This window comes from Micromesistius poutassou, assembly GCF_964030765.1.
Source record: "Micromesistius poutassou genome assembly, chromosome: 12".
Classification (NCBI taxonomy): domain Eukaryota; kingdom Metazoa; phylum Chordata; class Actinopteri; order Gadiformes; family Gadidae; genus Micromesistius; species Micromesistius poutassou.
Window position 1 is genome coordinate 1713048 of NC_140282.1, and position 6306 is coordinate 1719353.

The following is a 6306-nucleotide window of genomic DNA, read 5'->3' on the forward strand; positions in this document are numbered from 1 at the left end:
TTCTTCATTTAGCTCGGCTACTTATTTTCTCCCTACATGTACCTTTTACCAAACCTACTGCTTCCCTCGACCCTGCTCCCCGGAGAGTGGGCCAACAGTGAAATAAATGGATCTCACAGCGTCATTAAACCTGCCCAAATCACCACGGAACCGATTGGAATGATGCCACGCATGAGGTTCACACACTTGATGACTTGAAGGTTATTTAGTCGCCTATATGCTCGGTGGTTCAGTTTACATACTTAATTTGAGTCAATTACTTGTGTTAGAATCAAAGGGACTTTGGGAATAGCCGACGAGTTGTTGCAGGCTTTTCAAGGAGAAAATTGTGCTGCTGCTGTTGTACGTTTCGAAGCTGATTGATATTGGCTTTGTAATTAGGTCATTTGTAAGTGTAATTGCGTACCCAAAATATAAACATGGAGAATGATTTCACTCCATGCTCGACTGCATAGGACAAATGTAGTTAATTGATAATAGTGTATAAAGTTTGTGACTTTGCCCCGCTCGTTAAATGTTAATTTAACTTAAACACAAATAAGATTCATATCTCTCACATGTCAGGTGCACGCATTCTCGTTAAACGTTCTTCAGAACATCAAGATGGAAAATAAGTGCTATCTTGCCATTTGTTTCAATTTAATTATTTGATCATTTTAATTTCATAAAGATTAGCACCCTGTTTGAAAACTCTCATTAACTGGGTGATCTTAATTGATTCAAATCGGCGTTCCCGAGAGGGACTGTGGCAGGAACGTGCACTCCAACCACGTGCTCAGCCTCCCTGACACAAGGAGAGTAAAGCCTGACTACACCTGAATTTATGACCCCCCTTCCATTTTAAATAACATCCTGGGCCGGCACAATCACAATTTGTATTTTACTAATTGGCAATCAAAGAAAACTCCAAGCACAAAACTATATTTTCTCCGCTATCCATCAGAGAATCTAAATCTGTGCAGGCCAGCATGTCCTCTTTAAAGACGGGGGGGCCCCCGCTGGCTGATTCATTTGCAGCCCATAGCGGCGATTGCACACTCATTTTCTCTCGCCGCTGTGTGCTACAAAAGATGCAGTGGCCAACTAAATCCCTTCTAACAAACAGCCTTACATTCAAACCAAATTATTTTTTCGTATTTGCATTGCAACGAAAGGTCCATACATCATACTCATCCTTGGGTTAGCTTTCTTTTATCATCCGGAAAGTATGTATAAATGTTTACAAGATTGTACCCAAATGTGCCCAGTGACAAAACGCAAAAAGAAAAACGAACAACTCTTAAAATGCTAAATCCATCCCAAACAATACAAAGTACACCGTAGGGAGGAGAAGCCCGGCATGTTAATGTTACCTCTGGTTAACGGCGGTCTGCGGCCTCAACTCTGCTACATTTAAAATCCATTACCGGAGTTATCAGCCGAGCATAGCGTGAAGAACGGTGCAAGGGCAATTAGCAGACACATGAAACAGATTCACACATGTGATGGTGATGTCTACCCGTTTGGAGACATTAACAATTCAAAGCTGCGTCTGACAGAGGGGACCGCTGCCGCTGCCGCCACCGCCGCCGCCGCCGCCGCCGTCGTCGTCGTGGTGGTGCTATAATTACAGCCACCAGGAAGTGGGCCACCAGAGCATTGTGAAGGATCCCTTATTCTACTTAGCGCCGCATGCATTAATAACAGCGGAGCACAGGAGTCACCCTGCTCTGGCTGTTTGGATGTAGCCGCGCACTCCTCCCTGGCGGAGACGTGTTAAAGGTCGCCCACCAGAACTCCCCTGAAGTAGTGAGGCCGAGGGAGACTAAATACGAGTGATTCATAGGTGGTGGTCTCTCTCTCTCTCTCTCTCTCTCTCTCTCTCTCTCTCTCTCTCTCTCTCTCTCTCTCTCTCTCTCTCTCTCTCTCTCTCTCTCTCTCTCTCTCTCTCTCTCTCTCTCTCTCTCTCTCTCTCTCTCTCTCTCTCTCTCTCTCTCTCTCTCTCTCTCGCTCTCTCTCAGGTTCTTCTCCAGGTCGACCACGAGCCGCCCCAGCCAACAAATACGTCCGTATGTGGAAGGACGACAAGAATGATTGGTGGGTGTACCTGTATTACCTTAGGCTCTGACCACACGCACACACACACATCTCTCGCACGCACGCACGCACACATGCACGCACACACACACACACACACAGCCATGAGCCCGGTGTAGCAGCATGCGTGGTTGTAGCATACATAAATCCTGCTCTTTTATCACAGTGTGTGTGTGTGTGTGTGTGTGTGTGTGTGTGTGTGTGTGTGTGTGTCAGGTACCTGGTGGTTCCCACTGCCCCCCCCCCCCCACCCTCACGGTGTTAATTATACCACTCTTTCCCGCGCCCCCAGATCCAGGTTGGGATGTGAAAGTGCATTAATCTTGATTCTCCTTCGCTGTACAAAGGATCGTTTGAAGACCCGCTGGGGTGGCCCTGGAGGTGGAGGTGAGGGGTGGGGTGGGCCCTGGAGGTGTGGTGGGCCCTGGAGGTGGAGGTGAGGGGTGGGGTGGGGCCTGGAGGTGTGGTGGGCCCTGGAGGTGGAGGTGAGGGGTGTGGTGGGGCCTGGAGGTGGAGGTGAGGGGTGGGGTGGGCCCTGGAGGTGGAGGTGAGGGGTGTGGTGGGCCCTGGAGGTGGAGGTGAGGTGGGGCCTGGAGGTGGAGGTGAAGGGTGGGGTGGGCCCTGGAGGTGTGGGTGAGGGGTGTGGTGGGCCCTGGAGGTGTGGTGGGCCCTGGAGGTGTGGGTGAGGGGTGGGTGGGCCCTGGAGGTGGGGTGTCGGTGTCACAACGTGAAGGGCGGAGCAAAAGGAGGCTCAGTCAGGTCTCTTTGGAGACCCGCCTCGCCAGACTCTTCGTCAGCCTTCCCCCTCCTCGGCTTAAGGCCAAAGTATACTACTCCGACTCCGTAATCCGTTATCCGACCCCGTAACTACGGAGACCCCTCGAGCATTCAAAGTTTTCCGTCGGATGCAATTCGCCGCCCGATCAATATTATAATATAATATCGATCGGGCGGCGAATTGCATTGTGTGTCCGACATGTGAGTTTATTTACAACACTATTTACATGGTTAGTAGTCATCATATTATGATGACTACTAACCATATACGTACAGCACTTTACGGAGGAGTATAAACCAGCCTTAGGGGTTTTAACGTGGGTTTACAGAGCGCACACACACACACACACACAGGCAATGCAGCGCACAAACGGGTCACCACATGGTGACCACAAGCCTGTGTGGTCAGATCCATGCCGAATGCAACGCTAGGTCGTCTGCACTCACGCCTCGTGTACACTACCTCAACCGACGGATGGGCGAGGGCGTGTCTGACGTATGGGGGGGGGGGGGAGTCTTTGTGGACTCAGCCTGCAACAGGGGCAACACTCTCCTTGCGCTCTCCTTGCACCAGCCGTTATAAAGCCGGCTTTTTCCTGCGTCTTCCTGCTTGTTGTTGTTATTGCTAAATGGATCTCGTAGTCGCAAGGACAGTGTTGCCCCTGTACCTGTACCACAGCAATCGCCCAATTCTTAAATCCATTAAATCCATTCTTAAACCCCCCGCTGCCGGCCGGCTTTTTGACATTTCCACAGCGGGTTGTATCACAAAGACCATTTCATTGGACAGAGTAACAAGTAGCGGCACACTAGTGTATTTGCATAACCGCGATCTGAGAATGAACGTTCAACTTTTTCTTCCCGAAAAGTTGAACATTTCTCAACTTTTGACGCAGGCCACGGAGCCGACTTGACGGACGGACCCACAATGCATTTCGAGGGCGCCCCATGCAAAGTCAATGAGATGCGTCCGTTGACGGAGGTAGTGTGCAAGAGGCGTCAGTCTGTCCAGGTAGCCATGTCCCTTCAGCCTACCATGGAGTGACTTTAGCAGATGATGTCATCCAGGGCGACGAGCACGTAGGCGTTAAGAATCTCGTTCAAGGACGCCCAGCCGATGGCCATGGGGATCCGACACAGTCGACGCCCCCCCCCACTGAGCCACCCTGAACTTTTATGAGTGCTCTAAGGTGTGATGATTGGGGAGGACTTCACATTATTACTGTTTTGTTGTTGAATTACAAGACTGTCGGCCACTAAATACGTGAGGAGCAGGGCAAGCACGAGGACAAACTTTATGAGAACAACTTTATTTTAGGAGCAGGGTATTGCCTCGCCTACACCCGACAGCTGGCTCACAGGCCGATGTATTAGTCTGAACAGCGAGAGCTTCTGTTATACTCAAGGGACACGACGCCCCGCCCGAGACAGACCCAGACAACACCGGATCATTTCCGAGTATTTAATCCTTCTCTCAACATTTGATCCCGTTCCTCCCATTCATTATCTCATTTAGTTTCACAGCGAAAGCACAACTCCAACAATAGTTTAGAGGCAGTGCATGAATTACGCCATAATTGCAAAACATTATTCAGGTAGCTGCGCGCGAAGAAGATGTTCCCGCTCAATAGCAAACAGATTATGCACATCCCAACCTGTACGAACCCGCTCGAACGACTCCCGCTGAGCCATCTGTAATTCACCTGATGTGCAGAACAAACTAGATTTGCTCTGGCTTTCATTAGATCTACGCAATTAGTTTGCAAAGTAACACACATATCCATATTCACCATTAACACGTTGCCTATTATCAGGCATATATATTCATATCTAATCATGTATTCTCATGTCAATATTGCGATATGCAATATACGATATGATGTGTGCATTGCCGGGGGTACACAGGGGTGCACATAACTTTTTTAGTGAGTTACTCAGGTGAGTACCAGGAGATGGTGTTTGGTACGCACCCCACGCGTAACATCTGATCTTATGAAACTTGAAACCCAGTTTCATAAAGGAGATTCCATTTTCAATAAACGACTTCTTAAGCACAGCAGTGTTTTTTTGCTTCTTTTTTTTTTATCGAACTGCAGCAGCTTGACCACAGAGCGTTTGAATATCTTGCAAAAGGAAAGTTGCGATCAACTGATTTTGCGCAGTGTGTGGCCGTGCACAGCTGTGCACAGCACACATGAGTTAAAAACTATTTTCTTCTGCTCCGGCTCCGTTTGCCTTTTTCTTTGCAGGTGGCGAACACCAAAGTAGCTGCTCAATGTACTTTTTTTTTTTTTTTTAATCTCCCATTAGTTTCACAAAAGCGTTGTAGTGGCACGAGTAACGTTACGCATCCCTGATTATGGGCACGCATGTGTACTTGCGTACCAGTGATGTGCACCCCTGACCATAAGGACAAGTACTGTTAAATCTAGAAGGGTTGTTGACGTGGTTGACGAGGACAGCAGAACCATGTGTCTCATACCACTTGGATTGAGTCAATAGTTTTGAGGAACCGCCTTTCCCTATCGAGGAAAACGAAGAGGCTACGGCCAGCGGAATTAAGGACGGTAAGCGCATATAATATGAGCGGTCGGTGCACCTGCCCTGGTGAACGGAGTCAAGTCCGACCGTTTAAAAGCTGTGCCGGTACCTGACGGTGAACAGAGTTCAACCGGAACCAGCTTCAGCTCCTTGGCTAACGAGCGCACCACACACACACACACACACCCACACACACACCCCCGCTGCATAATAAGGTCATTGCCGTGGCCCTCGCTCCCCTCTCTTGATTCCCCTCTGCTATTAATCATTATTACACGGCCCTCCTCAATGCTGCGGAACGCTCCGTTCACTTGCATGGGCCTTCCCGACTTCCGGTGGTGAATTATTTTTCAATAATGACCGTTGCTCAGCATATAATGACCGCTGTCAAGGAAAGTGGCTCTGATTCACGTCTTTCGTATCACTCCGCAAGTAAGTCCGGTAACTCAACCCCAGCGTATTTGGTAGCTAAGCGACGTCAACGTCTTTGGCGGACTATTTCTCTGCTGATCAACAATACGAATGCTGGTCACAAATAAATTGTAAAAAGAAACACTGTGTGAAGTTTTTTTTAATAAGCGGGATAATGTATAGAACATTGCCGGTCATTATAAAGAAAATAAGCCCCCCCCTCCCCCCTGCAGTCCCAGCTACCCTGAAGGCTGTGTGTTCTTCTGAAGGATTCTGATCAGAATTCATAAAAAATAAAAGACATCAATACTTTTTTTTTTTATTGAAATACTGTGTTAAGTCAAGGGTTTTCTAGGATTTATGTTTCAAAGTATCTGCAACGAGCGATATATAGAGGCAGCCCTGTGTTCCTGTATACCAAGAGACCCCAGGGCAGTGAGTGTGTGCAATGGGTAGATACGTACATGATGTAGAATGCATTTGTGTGTTTGATTTTCCATG